This window comes from Polypterus senegalus, chromosome 1 (assembly GCF_016835505.1).
Source record: "Polypterus senegalus isolate Bchr_013 chromosome 1, ASM1683550v1, whole genome shotgun sequence".
Lineage (NCBI taxonomy): Eukaryota > Metazoa > Chordata > Cladistia > Polypteriformes > Polypteridae > Polypterus > Polypterus senegalus.
The window spans coordinates 334,496,089-334,516,423 of NC_053154.1; positions in this window are offsets into that span (position 1 = coordinate 334,496,089).

Genomic DNA, 20,335 nt, shown 5'->3' on the forward strand with positions numbered 1-20,335 from the left:
CACGCAGGGAGGACTCGGGAAGCAAACCCGGGTCTCCTAACTGCGAGGCAGCAGCGCTACCACTGCGCCACCGTGCCGCCCTAGTATAGATATAGATATATATATATATATATATATATATATATATATATATATATATATATATATATATATATATATATATATATATATATATATATATATATATATATATATATATATATATAGATGTATATATTGTGAAAGATGCCCGGACACAGACAGACACTGAGACAGCCAGAAGTCCAGAGCACACACGTTTACTTTTCTGTTCCCTTTTATGCAGCACACACACTACACAAAGCACCACAGAAATGCTCACAGTCTTTTCCTTTCTTCTTAGTAAAGCCCGGGGTAGGGGTTGGCAAGTGAAGCAAGCGGGGGGAAACCCCCTAGTATTCTATAAAAAGATATCCTTTATTTTACCGATAAGAGGACAGAGGACATCAATATATATCAATATAGCTACAGTGGTGTGAAAAACTATTTGCCCCCTTCCTGATTTCTTATTCTTTTGCATGTTTGTCACACAAAATGTTTCTGATCATCAAACACATTTAACCATTAGTCAAATATAACACAAGTAAACACAAAATGCAGTTTTTAAATGATGGTTTTATTATTTAGGGAGAAAAAAAAATCCAAACCTACATGGCCCTGTGTGAAAAAGTAACTGCCCCCTTGTTCAAAAATCACCTACCTGTGGTGTATCATACCTGAGTTCAATTTCCTGATTACTGCCACACCTGTTTCAATCAAGAAATCACTTCAATAGGAGCTGCCTGGCACAGAGAAGTAGACCAAAAGCACCTCAAAAGCTAGACATCATGCCAAGATCCAAAGAAATTCAGGAACAAATGAAAACAGAAGTCATTGAGATCTATCAGTCTGGTAAAGGTTATAAAGCCATTTCTAAAGCTTTGGGACTCCAGTGAACCACAGTGAGAGCCATTATCCACAAATGGCAAAAACATGGAACAGTGGTGAACCTTCCCAGGAGTGGCCGGCCGACCAAAATTACCCCAAGAGCGCAGAGACGACTCATCCGAGAGGTCACAAAAGACCCCAGGGACGACATCTAAAGAACTGCTGGCCTCACTTGCCTCAATTAAGGTCAGTGTTCACGACTCCACCATAAGAAAGAGACTGGGCAAAAACGGCCTGCATGGCAGATTTCCAAGACGCAAACCACTGTTAAGCAAAAAGAACATTAGGGCTCATCTCAATTGTGCTAAGAAACATCTCAATGATTGCCAAGACGTTTGGGAAAATACCTTGTGGACTGATGAGACAAAAGTTGAACTTTTTGGAAGGCAAATGTCCCGTTACATCTGGCGTAAAAGGAACACAGCGTTTCAGAAAAAGAACATCACACCAACAGTAAAATATGGTGGTGGTAGTTTGATGGTCTGGGGTTGTTTTGCTGCTTCAGGACCTGGAAGGCTTGCTGTGATAGATGGAACCATGAATTCTACTGTCTACCAAAAAATCCTGAAGGAGAATGTCCGCCATCTGTTCGTCAACTCAAGCTGAAGCGATCTTGGGTGCTGCAACAGGACAATGACCCAAAACACAGCAGCAAATCCACCTCTGAATGGCTGAAGAAAAACAAAATGAAGACTTTGGAGTGGCCTAGTCAAAGTCCTGACCTGAATCCAATTGAGATGCTATGGCAGGACCTTAAAAAGGCAGTTCATGCTAGAAAACCCTCAAATAAAGCTGAATTACAACAATTCTGCAAAGACGAGTGGGCCTAAATTCCTCCAGAGCGTTGTAAAAGACTCATTGCAAGTTATCACAAACGCTTGATTGCAGTTATTGCTGCTAAGGGTGGCCCAACCAGTTATTAGGTTCAGGGGGCAATTACTTTTTCACACAGGGCCATGTAGGTTTGGATTTTTTCTCCTAAATAATAAAACCATCATTTAAAAACTGCATTTTGTGTTTACTTGTGTTATATTTGACTAATGGTTAAATGTGTTTGATGATCAGAAACATTTTGTGTGACAAACATGCAAAAGAATAAGAAATCAGGAAGGGGGCAAATAGTTTTTCACACCACTGTATACAAAAGATCCACAATATTTTTGTAAATTTATAGACTGTACCCTGTACCCATTGACTCACTTTATAACTCAATACATATTTCAGTCAGTCGGTCATTCTCCAACCCGCTATATCCTAACCCAGGGTCACGAGGGTCTGCTGGAGCCAATCCCAGCCAGCAGAGGGCGCAAGGCAGGAACAAATCCCCAGGCAGGGCACCAGCCCACCGCAGGGCACACATACACACCAAACACACACACGGGACAGTTTAGAATCGCCAATGCACCTGACCTGCATGTCTTTGGACTGTGAGAGGAAACCCACGCAGACACGGGGAGAACATGCAAACTCCAAACAGGGAGGACCTGGGAAGCAAACCCGGGTATCCTAACTGTGAGGCAGCAGCACTACCACTGCGTCACCGTGCTGCACTAAATACATATTTTATTTCTTCAAAATTGTATAAATATAATAATATATAAATGATAAATGCCCTGTTATGCGATTTGTATTTCAGGTAAACCTTGGAATCCTGGCTTGGTCAATATTGGTGTGTTTGCACAATGCCCCCCTTTCTTGCACCCCTTTTTTTTAATCAGGGTACTTGGGTTTCCTCACCTCAGCCCAAATCGTGTAGGGTAGGTTAACTGGTGACTCTAGACTGGCCTGGTATGAGTGAGCATGCGTACGCGTGTGACTGACCTTATTTAATATGAACAGGAATGGACAGATCATATTGAACAAGAACAGGCTTTGTGTTTGTCTGACGGCAATAACTCACAAACTGCTAGCAAAGGACGAATAGCAATTCTGAGGAATTTCTCCTGGACTGACCTGGTAGACGTCTCGCTGTTAGACATCTCACTGATCGTTAGTCACATTTAGACCTCTACCTTTCCAAGCTGTATGAAATAAAGATGCAGTTTTAGATAGTTCAGATGTGGACTGCTCAGCACTTTCTTTCCTCGGTTGTTTTTGCGTGGCACTCGGATATTTCCATTTATCATAATTGATTCTGTAAATATGACATCGCGGTCAGACTCTGTTAATATGATGATAGAAGAAGCTGCATGATAACATAAATTGGGTTTGCTAACCTCCTGGGCTCTACCCTGACACCCACCAGTAATACCGTTATTCAAGATATTTTAATTTCAGATCCACTTTTATTATAAACAATTGACAAATCAACAAGTGGTAGAATGGATTAGCACCCAGCAGAATCATGTTGATATGTCATTTTGTATAATAGATACAATTACTACAGGCAAATAAGGGAATTATCGTATCGTCATTGCTGAAAATGGAGTTTGGGTGGAGTCTGTTAATCACCTCACTGGGACTGTAGGGCGACTACTACCGCAATATTACAAGGACTAGGAGGGAAGTGGTGGAGGACGGTGTACGTTAGGATAGATATTTTCAGAACCTCAATTTTATTTTTTTTGTATTTGACTAATGCCAAAGCAACTTACAAAATTAATAATAATAATAATAATACATTTTATTTGTATAGCATCTTTCCATGTTCAAAGTAATTTACAATAAAATAAAACTCTTCACAGATATTTTTACAGTTGAGCAAAAAGCACATTAAGTGATTTGCTGAAGGGTCACACAGTGAGGCAAAGGAAGGAACTGAACCAGCAGCCTTAGTTAAATTCCAGTACCTTAGCCACTAAGCCACGCATAGCCTTATGGGTACAGCGGGACTTTAAAAAGTACAGCAGCAAAAACACCCCTAGTGAGACTATTATGAGCAGCATACTGTAACTATGACAAAGAACACCAATAATATATTCCAATATTATGTTAGTTCTTAAATTGATAATTCCCAGATGGACCCTGAATTTAAGAAACCAGGTTTAAACAATAGAAGAATGGATAGTAGAGTAGCATGTGCTCATTTTTGTTTTACATACAGACTATAAATAAGGTATTTTACAAATCAATATTTTAAGGGATAATCTAATTTGTTCATTTTGCTGATAATCAAATGCAAACTTAAAATTTTCACCCTTGAAACGTGCTTTTTATATATCTTCCCCAGCTCAATTTACTTCTCCTAACCCATCTCCATGCACTTATTCTGAGTATTTATTCCTGTCTGCAACACGAGCATTTATGTCTCCAGCCAAAACAACATCTACTTCGTCATTAATGTCCCTCATTATGCCTTCCTTCTTTTCCACACGGTGGAGTCAGGCAGTGTGATGGCTGCCAGTGGCACTGGGACACGAGTGTTTATTGATGACGTGACACAGGACAGAAGCAGCCGAATGAATTCTGAGGTGTTCAGAGACAGACTGTCTGCTCAAATCAGCTAAATGACGTCAAATTGATTGGGCGGCGGGCGTTTCATGATACAGATGGACAATGACCCAAAACATACAGCCAAAGCAACGCAGGAGTTTATTAAAGCAAAGAAGTGGACAATTCTGGAATGGCCAAGTCAGTCATCTGATCTTAACCCAACTGAGCATTCATTTCACTTGTTGAAGACTAAACTTTGGACAGAAAGGCCCACAAACAAACAGCAACTGAAAGTAAAGGCCTGGCAGAGCATTAAAAAGGAGGAAACCCAGCAGCTGGTGATGTCCAGGAGTTCAAGACTTTAGGCTGGCATTGCCAGCAAAGGGTTTTCAACCAAGTATTAGAAATGAACATTTGATTTCCAGTTATTTAATTTGTCCAATTACTTTTGAGCCCCTGAAATGAAGGGATTGTATTGAAAAAATACTTTAGTTGCCTCACATTTTTATGCAATCGTTTTGTTCAACCACTGAATTAAAGCTGAAAGTCTGCACTTCAACGTCATCCGAGTTGTTTCATTTAAAATTCATTGTGGTGATGTGCAGAACCAAATTGAGAAAAAAGTTGTCTCTGTCCAAATATTGATGGACCTAACTGTAGATAGATAGTGTGTAAGGCACTTTATACTAGATAGATAGATAGATAGATAGATAGATAGATAGATAGATAGATAGATAGATAGTGTGGACTATGGCCGGCCATTCATCCCAGCCAATACCCCCAGGCCACCAGAGGGAGTCCTCCCTGCGACATTGAGATGCCCTGAATTCCAGCAGGTCATCATGGACTATGTAGTTTTAGGGCACAGCCCTGCTGGATAATGTCGGGGACGCCAGGGGATGCTGCAGGGAGGCTCAGAGATGTTTATTTTCCATATAGCCCGGAAGTACTTCCATGTCACGAGGACGGAAGAAATAAAGTGCTTTCGGGCTGACGAAGAAAAGGAGTTTTCACCTGACCCGGAAGTGATGGATAATCACATGACCTGAGGGATCAGAAGCACTTCCGGGTCCTGGACTATAAAAGATTGTGGGAGATCCCAGACGGGCGAGCTGAGTCAGTGGCAGGGTGACAACATGTCTGGGTGTGGAGGATTGTTTATTGTTATTGTGTATTATTTGATTTATGAGTATTGTGGAGTGTAGGGTGCTTTGCGCACTTCATTATTATTTAAATTTAACATTTGGAGTTTTACCTGGTGTTTGGCGTCTGGTCCGAGGGTTCAAGGGGACAACAGCACCCCCTATCTGTCACAATAGATAGATAGATAGCTAGATAGACAGAGTGAAAGGCACTTTATAACATAGATAGATTTGAAAGGCACCATATAGTGGACGGACAGAGTGAAAGGCACTGTATGATAGATAGATAGATAGATAGATAGATAGATAGATAGATAGATAGATAGATAGATAGATAGATAGATAGATAGATAGATAGATAGATAGATAGATAGAACCTAATTTGTTCCCAGATGGATATTTAGCTTTTAACGGAAGCGGTGAGTTGGTTTTGTTTGATTAGTTACACTGCGATTCTCTTACATTCCATTTTTGTTGCTCAGTCTCTTACCTTATAATAATTATTTATCTAAATCCATGACCAAACTGGAGGTCAGCCCGTCATTTTTAAAAACATACTTTGTAGCGGAAATGGGTAGTTGCACAGAGAAGGGACATGGGCGTCACTGCAGAATGACGAATCTGCTAGAATAGGTGATTGTCACTTGAGTCGGAGTGCTTCAGTTTTCAATCATTTAAAGATTACAAGGACTGCTGATGGGATTGCAGGAGTGGCCGTGTCAGCTACTTGGCGCTGTCGATGTAATCCAGAGAGTGATGAAAGCACTAAATGTCTCTTAGATCCAAATGACACATGTTTATATGCTTCCTGTTAAAAAACATATGGGAAAGTCAGCTCAACTAATAAAACAAACCAATGGCACAGTGCCTAACTTGAAAAGCAAAACTCCAAAAATGAAAAGGGAGAACAAGTTCCAAAAACACAAGTGAAATATTACAGAAACAATGTCATTCAGTCGCACTTTGTCCTATCATACCATGTGAGGCACGCGGCTGGGGGACCGGGGGAGGGCTCACGCCTCCTCCAGACCACGAGGGGGCGACCTCCCTGGTTGCTGTGGGGTCACCGCCAGGGTGTGCCCCAATGCCTAGAGAGCCCTGGACCTCAGCACTTCCGCCACACCAGGAAGTGCTGGGGGGAAAGAGGAGCAGGGACACCCGGAGTGTTTCCGGGGATGCAGCCGGCACTTCCGCCATACTGGGACGTGTCAGTGGAAGATTGGCGGAGCACACCTGGAGCACAATAAAAGGGGCCGCCTCCCTTCATTCAGGGCTGCAGTCGGGTGGAAGAGGACGAGGTCTGGGAGAGGAGAGAGGAAAGGCTTTGTGGAAAGAGGCCTGGACTTTGGGGTGATTGGTGCTGCGGCACTGGGTTGTTCACTTGTTCACAGTTGTAAATAGTGCAAATCAACGTGTGTTGGGTGACTTAACGATGTCCGTCTGTCTGTTTCCGGGCTATTTTCCACACATGTATTACAACCTATGGCTTTAACGCCTCCAGTTCATGTTTATAACTATTTGTCCTGAAACAGTTACTGCTGAAAACCAAATTTACTTTTAAACATGAACAGAACGGAAACAGCCTTGTCAGGTGGGGACTGCACTTGGGGCTTGTGCTCTACCAAAGCTTTGTTTCATTTTGCTGGAAACCCTACAGGTTTCAATTCCTTATCTACAGAAATTTTCAGATGACACCTCCATCACTGGGTGCATTAATAATGGAGATGAGTCGGAGTACAGGACGGTTGTGGAGGACTTTGCCTTGTGGTGCAGGGACAACAACCTGCTACTCAACAGCAGCAAGGCAAAAATGTTGGTGATGGACAACCAGCATACCTCTGAAACCAGCCACCGTCCAGAGAGAGGACATCAAAGTGATGCAGATCATCAAGTACCTGGGGGTTCACACTGTGGGATATGGCCGGCCTTTCATCCTGGCCAATACCTCCAGGCCTCCAGGTGGAGCCCTGCATGCAACATAGAGGTGCCCCGAGTTCCAGCAGGGCACCATGGACAGTGGAGATTTTCATCACAGCCCTGCTGGATACCATGGGGACCTCCAGGGGACGCTGCAGAAAGGCACAGAAACTGTGGATTCACCTATAACCCGGAAGTACGTCTTAGTCAAGGCGACAGAGGGAATGACGTACTTCCGGGATGAAGAAGAGGACTTTTTATCTGACCCGGAAGTGATAGGAGGTCACATGGACTGAAGGATCAAAATACTTCTGGGTCAGGGAAAAATAAAAGGACTATGGGAAATCCCCGAGGTCGAGGTGAGCTGGGTGGAAGGGTGGCAACGTGTCTGGGAGTAGGAGGACTGGTTTATTGTATTATTGTGATTATTGAGAATTGTATGAGTATTGTGGAGAGGAGGGCACTTTGTGCACTATATAGTTCAAAAATAAATGACATCTGGACGTTTACCTGGTGTCCAGCGTATAGCCTGAGGGTTCAAGGGAGCGATAGCGCCCCCTATCTGTCACAACACAAACAGCAAACTGGACTGGTCTGACAACACAGTTGCGCTGTGCAAAAGGGGCCCGGGCAGAGTGGACCTCCAAAGGAGACTCCAGTCTTTTGATGTGTGCAGCTGGAAATGTTCTACCAGTCCATAGTAGCCAGTGTGGTGTTCTGCGCAGTGATCTCCTGTGGAAGGAACTTCAGCTCAAAAGAAGCTGAACAAACTTATCTGGGATGCCTGTTCCATCATGGGGCAAACCATGGACACTCTTAGAACAGGGGTCCGCAACCTTTTTTCCCCTGAGAGCTACTTTTACAAAATGAAAATGGCCGAGAGCTACTCTGGTTTTCTAACGTTTATTCTCATAACTTATTTCAACCCAAGCAGACTGAATCAGCTCGTTTTGCCTGAACATTTACAAAATGTTGGTGTCCACAACTCATATTTTTCAATAAAACATCCATCCATCCATTTTCCAACCTGCTGAATCCGAACACAGGGTCACGGGGGTCTGCTGGAGCCAATCCCAGCCAACACAGGGCACAAGGCAGGAACCAATCCTGGGCAGGGTGCCAACCCATCGCAGCGTTAAAACATCACAAAAAATATTTTGTTCACCTACAAGTGCATTTTGTATGGCTGTATGCATTCACACTATTGAATTAAAACGTGAATGCTTCCAAATCCACAGATGTGACTTCTTCATTTGTCATTTTGTCACATGTCACTGTGTCACTTTGTTCACTGGTCCAGTCACACGTGTGATGAGTTGTTTAGTTAGTCAGATGACTGGCACTGAGGTGTCTGGTGGAGCAGAGCCACTGAGGTTTACTGCTATGGAGTCATTTAAATGTCCGTCTGCCAGTCTTGTTCTGAACTTTGATTTCATGACAGTCACGTCAGACTCCCAGAGGTATGGAGACCCAAACAAAGCAGACATTTTCAGAGCTGCTTGGTGAAGATTCTTCTAGTCATCTGACTCTACTGAGCTCCAGAAATGCCGTTGAGACTTTAACTGCATATTATTTTGAAGGTTTACTAATATATAAAATAGAAAATCCAATGTCTGTCTGCTTTTCACGTGAGAACAACTTCACGGATTTATAGATCGGGTCTTTTTTCTACAATTTGCCGGAACATTCCGGTTGATTTTACGACTTCTCTATGTATCATAGTTCGATTTATTTGCGCGAATCCAAGCAACACGCAGCGGGCTGAGGGGAGACGGGGCCTTCCTCACTCACTCACTCGCCAGCTTCGGGCCGTGTACCTTAACTCCGCTTAGCTAGCGAACGAGAGAACAATTGAATTCAACTTTGTTTGATATTTAAAATGAAGAGTTACTTCGGTCTTGATGAGTTTGAGTCCGGATATTCTCTTAAGTGTCTGCCACAGTGAAAAGAGAGATTGCAATTCAGATTGTGGATTTGTGTTAAAAGGATCGTGATATGATTTTTTGGAAAGATCGGCCAACCCTAATTTGACTAATCAAGTTTTCAAATTGATGTAGGATTCATTAACCCTTTAGCGAGCTACCGGTAACTCACGAGCGACGTGTTGGAGACCCCTGGTCTAGAAGCTGTTGTGGATGAGAGGATGGTGACAAAACGGGATGCCATCATGAAAATCCCCTCCAGGAGGCACTGTGTTGAAGCTCTTTTAGCTAATTTCACTACGGTGTGCTCCTCTGCCCACTGCTATCAGTCAATTCAAGGCTTCCTCCAGATGTACTCACTAAGTTCATTTTAGAACAGCTGCACAATTCACATCTATTTATTTGTATTTATTTATTGGTTGATTGATTGTCCTGTGAGTCTGTATCCTTTGTTTTTTTATGTTTCTGCTGCTGTATGCGTCTTTTTTCTAAGCGAATCTGTTCTAAACGATACTTGATGACCTCACTTACCCTTTTCTGTACTTTTGCGTGACTATTTGCCAAGTTGTTTTTTCAGACATTCAGGAGATGTACAGTAGTAGATCTCCTTGTAGTAAAGTTGCCTGTTTGCCCACTGTTTCCATCTCTCTGTATTTTTAAACCAACTTTGCAAAGCAGAACAGATTGGTCAAGTGAGCCAGTCCATGACTGCATATACACATTGTCACACATGTGCGATTAGGAGGCAGTCAAAGAGCCTAAAGGTGAGTGAAACATCGCGAGATAGAGGGTTGTCACGTGGTACTTACCTGAATCTCTTTTGCCCGACAGAAAACTGGAAGAAAAATAACTCCTCCACTTCCGGATTCCAAAATGGCCGCGACGACGTCACTTCCGGTCCACCACGATGACGTCACTTCCGGCTCCATCAATTCACATCACCTCCGTCCCATCCTGATGACATTGTTTCCGGTTCCTGTTTTCAAACGTCACTTACTGCCAACCATTTCCTGTCCCATAATCCTTCCCTCTATAAAGTCGCCATTTTGTCTCAGGAAGATTGTTCATTGTTTTATTTTTAAGTCTTTGAATCGTGCTTTTCTTTGATTGTCTGGACGACAATATATGGGGATGGTCCCCAAAACTTTTTCTTTGTTTGTGTATCATTCTTTTGAAGAAGAATCCTTATCACAACATTTATGTTGTGGCCATCTGAGTTTTTTTTAATTTTATTTTTATTAATTTGATTACAATTCATACAAAGCAATCAAGTTTTTACAAAAAGAAGAATTGTGTTAAGAACAGATCGATCCCCACCCCTGAGAGAGAGAGCAAGCCAAACGGTGTAAAATTTAAGGCTTGTAAACATACCTAAATTAATAAATTCTCTATGCTTCATGAACTTATTTTAAAATATTACTGATTAGATCCTGCCATGTTTTGAAAAAAGTCTGCACAGATCCTCTAACTGAGTATTTGATTTTTTCCAATTTCAAATAATATAACACATCGGTTTCCCACTGACTTAAAAGAGGAGAGTTTGGGTTCTTCCAGTTTATCAGAATGAGTCTGTGTGCCAAAAGTGAATGCAATCACAGTTTGTTTGTCTTTCTCCACTTTAAGCCCCTCTGGAAGAACCCCAAACACAGCTGTTAATGGGTTAGGAGGGATTGTGAGTCCAAGGCTATTAAAAAATGTTCGTCCAGAATGATGTTAATTTGGTGCAGGCCCAGAACATGTGACCCAGTGAGACTAGAACTAGTTTGCAGTGTTCGCAGGTTGGAAACATTTTGGAAAGTTTTAGTCGAGACAGATGTGCTCGATATATAATTTTGAGTTGTATAATTGTATGCTTTGCGCATATGGAGCTCGAGTGAATTCTCTGCATTGCTACTTTCCACTCCTTTTCTGATATATTAATTGAGAGATCTTTTTCCCAGTGTCCTCTTGGATCTTTGAAAGGGAGGGATTGTAAAATGATTTTATATGTTGTAGAGATGGAGTCAAAGTCCTTGAGATTGAGCAGTATTTTTTCCAGCGTGGATGAGGGTGCAAGATGAGGAAAATCTGGAAGGTTCTGTTTAACAAAGTTCCTGATTTGAAGATAGTGAAAGAAATGTGTAGCTGGAATGTTAAACTTGGAATGTAATTGTACATAGGATGCAAAGACGTTGTCTATATAAAGATCTCTAAGCAAGTTAATTCCAATTTTTTTCCAGATATTAAAAACTGCATATGTTTGTGAAGGTTGAAAGAGGTGGTTCTCCTGCAGAGGTGCCACAGATAGAAGCTTCTCCATCTTAAAATGCTTTCTACATTGGTTCATTTGGTTTCATTTCGTAATGTCAAGCATGTAAACCCAGAGACCCTTATACGTTTATTGCAATCCCAGCCTGTTTCATCTTCTGCTACCACACCATCAGCAGCTCGACTTTCTGTACCGCACATCAGACTCGAGCGTCTCTCCCAGTGCTCCTCAACTCGGGAATTCTCTTCTCTCTCATATACGTCAGATCGATTTAATAACACATTTTTAAAACTGTCCTCAAAACTTATCTTTTCAAACTGGAATACAAATTGTGAATTTTGCACTGTTACTGCCAGTTATCTTTGTTTGTTTGCTAATTATTGCTTTGTGATTTATCATTCTCTCGTTTTTATTTTACTAATGTTGTTTAATTTTATTGTAAGGTGACCCTGAGTGCTAAGAAAAGCGCCTATTAAATAAAATGTATTATTATTATTATTATTATCTCTATATAAAATCTTCATTTGGATCTTGATCTTTGTTTGTCCGCGAATGAATTAGAAGAAGAAGCACTAGATGGCAGTAGAGAGACAGCTAAAACACAGGCATTGCATTAAGAATCTCCTCCAGGCTTATACTACTGAAGACTGCAGTACGCCAGTCACACCTCAAAACACAGACATTCAAACTAAACAAATTGTTGTGCTTTAAATTAACTAATCTTTATATATAATCTTCATTTAGATCTTGATCTTTGTTTGTCTGCGACTTCCACGCATGCGTAGATCACCTTCCAGTTTAGTACGTTGTTCTTACTCACGGATGTCAACAATGTGCCTGAATAACGAAGGGGTGGTGGACAGTGTTACGCTGGTTAGCTCCTGAGGCCTGGTTAGAGAATGAGATTGGCGAAGATGAAAGGTACGTGCCTACGTAACATATAAATGAAAGAAAGACAGTGGGTACAATGAATGACAACGTAACAGCACGTTCTGGAAATTATTATTGTTATGTTGTAGCCGGCGAGTGCTGCGCGTCTCACGGTTGTACCTTGCCTTGCTCACATGTCAGTGAAGTGATCCGTATTTATGCTTTAAAGAGCCTGGATACCTCTGTGTCCCCCTTTTATAACCATTGCTCCGTGTATGTTGCCTTACTCTTTGGATTTCCACAAAGCAACCTGCGAGATTAGAGAAAGGTTGAGAAGACATCGTGAGAGGAAACGATAGCGTCGTGAAAACGAGACGGACTGTGAACGGACAGAAGCAGAAATGCTCCTACCCCACCACATAATTACTATTCGGACAGTGATTCCCAGTAGGCCGTTCCTATCGAATCAAAATCCAAGGGTTTTCTTTTGTAATTTTGTTTCCCTTATAAAAAATCATAATGCTGTGCGACGAAGGGCCCAGTTCACGACTGGCAGCCGCGTTTAAACAGGGAGCCCTTCACAGACAACTTTAACACGCGCAACGTAGTGGGGCGCACATGGCTAGTTATTATTATATTGTAAATTGAAAAGACAAACAAATATTCAATAATCCTTATATATAATTTGATACTATCCGTATGTATGGTGTTCGCGTCAATACTCGACTCAATACAAGTTAGAACCATGCAGTGGGACTCTGCCTCTGTAGTTAGAACATAACGTGGCACTCGCAGGCGCAGTATTGCATGATTGGCTAAGGATGTTCGAATGCTTCAGTGACGCCACTGGACGGCCGAGTATAGTAAGTCAGTATTAGTTTGAGCAGATAACAGGAAGTTCGGTTGGTTTTTGGAACGTTGGTTTGGTGGGGCGTGCTTTCCAGGACTAACATCGTCAACTGACTTAAACCCTTCGACAGCTCCGGAGCCAAAAGTAATTTAGAACGTATCGCCTTTTGCTTGGTACGTCGAAATCTATCTTTGTGCAGTTCCGTTTTGGTATCCGCCTTTCTGACATCTATTGGCAAACTGAGTATTAACAACGGTCACTGTTTAAATTTTAGCCGATCTCAGATCTAAAATGACCACGCCAACATAATTATTACTCCAACTCTGATTAGAGTCGTAAAATACGGTCTGTTTTGAAAATTTGTTTGCCGGAAAAAATCAAATGAGGTGCGCAGAAGAGCTGAGTTCACGTCTCGCAGCCCCGTTTAAACAGGAAGCTCTTCATTACATCGGCCGTAAAGGTCTATTTGAAGCACAAATCAGTGCCATGAAAACAAAATCATTTCAAGGATTTAAAAAAACAAAGAATTCTTTGTAGAGAAAGTATGGATTTCACAAACCTAGAATTTGTAGCCTGATTCGATCGGGCTCCCAGTAGCTAGTTTATACTGCGACCTTTGGCTGGCTTGTCATCCCGGCCGATACCCCCAGGCCGCCAGATGGAGCCCTCCCTGCAGTATGGAGGTGTCCCGAAGACCAGCAGGGTCTTGTATAAAAACTACATAGTCCATGACTCCCTGATACCACAGGGGCCGCAAGAGGGAGCGGCAGGGAGGACCAAAGACTTATTTGTGCCCTATGACCCGGAGGTTCGTCAAAGGAAGAGTGATGGGCGTCCGGGGTGAAGAAAAGAACTTTTACCTGACTCGGAAGTGACACAGGATCCCATGGACTAGGATTGGGAACACTTCCGGGTCAGGGAATATAAGAGGACTGTGAGAGCTCCTAAATGGTGAGCTGAGCTGGATGGAAGGGTGGCAACGCGTCTGGGAGTCAGAGGATTGTATTGTGTTTGTGATTAGTGTATTTGTTTATGAATATAGTGGAGGAGAGGGTGCTTTGTGCACTGTGGCAATTTAATAAAGTCAATTATTGGACTTTCACCTGGTGTCTGGAGTCGTGGATAGAGATTCAAGGGAGCGAGAGCGCCCCCAATCTGTCACAATATATATATATATATATATACAAAAATTTACATTGAACCGTCCCTGGTCCCTAAACATAAACACGTAACACAAATACAATTCAGTAAACACAGCAATTGAAATGGGGTGAAAAATGAGTTCAAAATAAAGTCCGGCGGTATTGATATCCAGTGACCTGAGATGAAGACTGGACTCCTTCACTACTGTGTCTCTCCGGAAAATCCTTAGGTACCGCTGGTTTGACTTTGTGTTTTTCATGGAGTCCCAAATGAGGCACATGACCTGCATTGTGAGGGAGCGTCAGTCACGGCACTATGGCCATGTGGCGTGTTTCCCCGAGGGTGATCCAGCTCGTAAGATCCTCATTGTTAGGGACCCAAGTGGCTGGACCAGGCCAAGGGTTCGCCCACGTAACACCTGGCTGCGGCAGATAGAGGGTAGGACTGGAACGCTTGTCTGCCTGGGGGGTTGCAAACCGGGATCCCGAGTTGTTTCGCCATGTGGTGGGTGCGGCAACGTGTTGTACCAGTGCATGCTCCTCAAGTTGACTTGACTTGTATTGATACTGGCTGTAGTGATCTTTTGCTCCTTTGCGAAAACAAAACAACCTCACCGTGAAAAGTCCTGGCAATGGCTGGTATGAATCCGAACCCCAGGGTTTCTCGACTCTGGCTCTCGTGATGTTGTGACGCAGTGGAATGATGCAATAAACGGCAGTGATGAGTTTGAAAATGATCAGTTAAATTGTCTCCTGTCTTTCTCTCCTCGCCCTTCCTCTCGCCGTCGTTCCTTTTTTTTAAATACAGAATATCCCGGATGTAACTGGTCAATCCAACAGGTGATTTCCATCTCGAGGCTGTGGTCTCTCTCCATCATCCTTCCCTTCTGCGCTTACGGGGACAACATTTACTGATGCACACATATAACAGACAGTAAATGGGACGATAAAAACAAAACGCACTCAGCACAGACAAAAGAAAATACTTATTATTATGTAACCCCTGCTACAACCTGGATGATGTGATGGCAGCCATTTTGTGCCAGTACACTCACCTTACATGAGCTGTTAGGTCAGTGGTTCTCAAACTGTGGGGCGGCCCCCCAAAATATATGAAAAATACATCTATTGAAACCAAAACAAATTCTGATACTATAAAAATAAATATTGAGTTAGATAAATGTCGATAAAAGTTGAGTAGGTATAATAAAATATGCATCTATGATATATCATTAATTAAAAAAGAACAAATTGGTATTAGTGGGCTCCTTTCAAAAAATACGTTAGGGGGGCGCTGTTATGAAAACTCGGGTCGCAAATACTTAAAGGTTGAGAAACGCTGTGTTAGGTAGTGAACTGGTGAGAGGCAGGGGATGATTTGTGGGCCAGAATGACCATTCTGTGGTGGGCATCAGGATAACCCCTACTCTTTACGAAGGGCGTTCAGGGATCTTTTGTGACCACAGAGAGTCAGGACGTCGATTTTACATCTCACTCGAAGGACAGCGCCATTGGCATGGCACAGTGTCCCCTTCACTGCACTGGGGCATTGAGATCCACATTCAAAGCACAGGGTAAGCGTAACCCTGCTGTCCTCACCAACACCTCTTCTAGCAGTGACCCAAGCCATGCCCAAACATCGGGTGGATGACCCATTCTGAAGTGCAGGTGGAGGGACGGCTGCTGGCTGGTATTGTACTTGGTTGCTCTTATCTGCTCCTCTTCGCACCCAGAGCTCCAGATGCTGTCTCACTAGTGCCATTTACATTACATCTCCATTTATTTGCTTAGCAGACATTTTTATCCAAAGTCACCTACAAAGGAGGCCAACCTGATTGAGTAAACATCAGTCTTGGGGACTGCTTGGTAATAAATGTGACAGGACAAAGGTAATATGTACTGACTAACCACATATTCAACACTTTATACAAAATAACGTGACATTCTATTTCTCTTTTTAATAACATCTGCTCATGGCGTGAATAAACCCCTGCATTCTTTTCTGAGTGGATTTGGAAATTACATTAAGACATTTCAGAAATTCCGACATTTACATTTATTTCCATAGTTTTCAGCTTGATAATTGAAATGGGCCTTGTAGTGTGGTGGAGGTTATTTTTGGTGGCCAAAACTTCAATCCAAGAACAAAGCATCCTGTCTTGTTCTGCTTAGGGAATGCATAATGCAAACTCCTTAAAGTCAGATCCACCATAATTACAAAGGAGGCCTTTTGTCTGCAAGGAGCGATGTGGCTGTCTGTCATGTTACCATTCTGTGCCTTGTAATCTTCTCCACAGTCCGAGTTGCTTGCTGTTGTGGTGGTCGGCTGGGGCTTGTGCCCAGTCGCCATGCCTAGATGGACCAGGAGAGGGACTGTGCCTTCCTAGGACCACGAGAGGGCAGCCGCACCACCTGGTATAGGGTCCACGGGGTTCGAGCATGGAAGCTCAACCCTATAAGGGCCCGCGGCCACTGTCAGGGAGTGCCCAGACGACTGAGGAGCCCTGGACGTCAGCACTTCCGCCACATCCGGAAGTGCTGACGGAAGAATTACCAGGGACACTCGGAGTGCTTCCCGGTGCTCATGTGGCACTTCCGCCACACCAGGAAGTGCTGCAGGAAGCTCATCAGAAGGCATCTGGAGCACGTCCGAGTGGGCATAAAAGAGGCCGCCTTCCTCCAGTCATTAGCCGGAGTCGGGTGAAAGCTCAGAGGAAAAGAGTGGAGGTGGTGAAGACAGGACTTTTGAAAAGCCTGGACGTAAGGGTGATTGGTGGAAGGACACTGGGTTGTGAGCAGGACTATATTTATTGTAATATTGTAAATAAAGCGTGTGTGGTGTTTGAACCATCAGTGTCTGCCTGTCTGTGCCAGGGCTGATTTTCCACTATATATATGTATATATATATATATATATATATATATATATATATATATATATATATATATATATATATATATATATATATATATATATATATTTATATACATCTCACCACATAGAAGATCCCACAAAATTAACATTGCATGTTGGGACAAAAACCAAACCAATAACTTTTGTCCGCAAGGAGCGATGTGGCTGTCTGTCATGTTACCATTCTGTGCCATGTATTGTTCTACACAGTCCGAGTTGCTTGCTGTTGTGGTGGTCAGTTGAGGGTTGTGCCCAGTCGCCACGCCTAGATGGACCAGGAGAGGGACTGTGCCTTCCTAGGACCACGAGAGGGCAGCCGCACCACCTGGTATAGGGTCCACGGGGTTCGAGCATGGAAGCTCAACCCTATAAGGGCCCGTGGCCACTGCCAGGGGGAACCCGGACAATTGTGGGGCCTCGGACGTCAGCACTTCTGGCTGGCAGAAGTAATACTGGGAACACCCGGGGGGCTTCTGGGTGCTCATGCAGGCACTTCTGCCACACCAGGAAGTGCCGCAGGAAGTCAATCAGAGAGCCCCTGGAGCACATCTGGGTGAGAATAAAAGGCGCCGCCTCCCTCTAGTCGAGGTCAGAGCTCGGTGGAGAGGAGTGGAGGCGGTGCAGGACCATTGGAGGGCCCGTGAAGAGGGTGTTTGGTGCAGGGGCACAGTGTGTTGTTTCATTTTGTAAATAAACGTGTGTGTTTTGGAACCATCGGTGTGTGCCTGTCTGTGTTCCGGGGCTGAGCTTCCACACTGCGAAAGGCACTCTATAAAGCACGTGTTCTCAAACAGTTCCCCAGACTCGATTATGTGGTCCTCATTTCTAAGTCGCTTTGGATAAAGCGTCTGCTTAGCGAATAAATGTAAAAGGCACTAGTTAGACTGCATCTGGAGCCCCCGTGTGTGCAGCTCTAGTTACCGTGCCACCATAAAAGAAATACAACCTCGAGAAGAGGTGCAGATAAGAGCAACCAAGTAAATACCAAGAAGGGAATAAAGCCTCTTCAGTCCTGAGTACAGACGATTCCACTCATGTGCAGTGTGGCCCCTCATTTCAGCTGCTTCTTCTCCGTATTTCATGGTTGACTGCTTGAGCGTCTTGGTTCAGGTTACAAGATGACCAACCTTTCCTATTTGTGACCTTTAAGATTTAACTAAGCATGTTCCCAAGGGTCTTAGAAAAAAGAAAAGGTTGCTCGTATACGAAATTATATAATGTCTCCTCAAGAGGATCATACGCTTCAATAGGCCTCATTACAATTCACTTCCCGTGATAAATTTTTGGATCCCCGGCATTCCCAAGTGCAAAGAACAGGACGCCTTGTTACTGTGCATTTTTGTGGCTTGAGTGAATAGAAAGAAAATCTTCTCTGTTAGCCCTTTTCATGGGATGTTGTTCCAAGATCATTATTGCCCTGCCTGGTTTCCGTCTTAGTTTTAGAAACATTTTAAGTAGTATGAAAATAATGTTGATTATTACGCAATGCACACCGTCAAATGGTGCTTCATAAGGCAGATTTGAAGCAGATAATGAATGATGGGGTGGCACGGTGGCGCAGTGGTAGCAGTTAGGAGACTCAGGTTCGCTTCCCAGGTCCTTCCTGCATGGAGTTTGAATGTTCTTCCCGTGTCTGCGTGGGTTTCCTCCCACAGTCCAACGACATGCAGGTTAGGTGCATTGGCCATCCTAAATTGTCCTTAGTGTGTGCTTGTGTGTGTGTGTGTGTGTGTGTGCCCTGCGGTGGGCTGGCACCCTGCCCGGGGTTTCTTTCCTGCCTTACACCCTGTGTTAGCATATAGTGAGCTGGATAATGACTGACTAATGAATGATGAGGGTCTTAAATAAAATAAATAAAAATAGTTCACTTGTTACCAAAAATACTCAAGGGAATGGTGAGCACAGGGCATATACATATAAACAGAAAAAGTCCTTGCTGCCCCTCTGGCCCTATTTGAACCCACGTTTTTCAAACAAGGCAAACCAGCAGGTAGAAAGCACTAAAACAGCACGTTCAGCGTTTATTTGAATGTCCCTCCTTCTCTCTTTCCAGATTATGACATGTCTTCCTATCACCATGTGAGTGCTAACCTACTCTCTGACTCCACGCTTAATTTCCTCCCAGCGAGTTCATGTGCCAGGTCAGAAAAGGCCTTCCATTGGCATCAAACACATCAGATTGCAGCTCCCTCTAGTGACTCCTGGGGTCTTTACACCACTGACCCTTTGCTTCCCCCTAAAGTGTCAGGCCTCCAAAGAAGTACGGTACTCCAGCTGCCTGCAATATCGAAGGAACAGCATAGTCCCGCGGGGCCCCTGGCAGCGTGCCCATGCATTAAGACGGCCCTGTGCAGGCTCACAACCTTTCCCATTGCTCAAGGATCTTACTCATTTTGTGCTGGGAGTTCCAAACTTTTTCCATTTCACAATTAGTGAGGCCACTGTGCTCCTGGAAACACAGTAAAGTGTTACAAACGGGTTTGTTCCCCTTGCCCTGATCTATGCTTCACCAAAGTTTGACTGGGCACAACCCCCAGCTGACTACCACAAGAGCAAGCAACTCAGACTGTGCAGAGCAATACAAGGCACAGAATGGTAACATGACAGACAGCCACATCGCTCCTTGCGGACAAAAGGTATTGGTTTGGTTTTTAGTTTCAACATTCAACGTCAATTTTGTGAGATCTTGTATGTGGTGAGATGTGTATATGTATATGTATAGTGGAAGATCAGCCCTGGCACAGACAGGCAAACACCGATTATTTGCAATATTTACAATAAATATAGTCCCGCTCACAACCCAGTGTCCTTCCACCAATCACCCTTACGTCCAGGCCTTTCAAAAGTCCTGTCTTCACCGCCTCCACTCCTCTCCTCCGAGCTTCGGCGACTTCCACCCGACTCCAGCTAATGACTGGTGGGAGGCGGCCTCTTTTATGCCCACCCGGACGTACTCCAGGTGCCTCCTGATGAGCGTCCTGCAGCACTTCCTGGTGTGGCGGAAGTGCCGCAT